This window comes from Rhagoletis pomonella, unplaced genomic scaffold (assembly GCF_013731165.1).
Source record: "Rhagoletis pomonella isolate Grant_MI unplaced genomic scaffold, Rhpom_1.0 Rhpom_scaffold_00002, whole genome shotgun sequence".
NCBI classification, from domain to species: domain Eukaryota; kingdom Metazoa; phylum Arthropoda; class Insecta; order Diptera; family Tephritidae; genus Rhagoletis; species Rhagoletis pomonella.
In genome coordinates, this window is record NW_023458556.1 from 90,187,121 (window position 1) to 90,187,609 (window position 489).

The window sequence follows — 489 nt, forward strand, 5'->3', positions numbered from 1 at the left end:
GGCCTTATCAGTGTGGCTTTAGACCTGGCAAATCCACCATAGACCAGGTATTCACAATACGCCAAATCTTGGAAAAGACCCGCGAGAAAAGGATCGACACTCACCACCTATTTGTCGACTTTAAAGCCGCTTTTGACAGCACTAAAAGGAGTTGCCTATACGCCGCTATGTCTGAATTTGGCATCCCCTCAAAACTCATACGGCTGTGTAAAATGACGTTGAGCAATACCACCAGCTCCGTCAGAATTGGAAAAGACCTCTCCGAGCCGTTCGCCACAAAACGGGGTTTCAGACAGGGCGACTCCCTTTCATGTGACTTCTTTAATCTGATGTTGGAGAAGATAATAAGAGCTGCAGAACTGAACCGCTCAGGAACAATTTACTACAAGAGCGTGCAATTGCTGGCTTATGCCGATGACATCGACATCATCGGTAACAAAAACCGCGAAGTCTGTTCTGCCTTTTCCAAGTTGGATAGGGAAGCAAAGC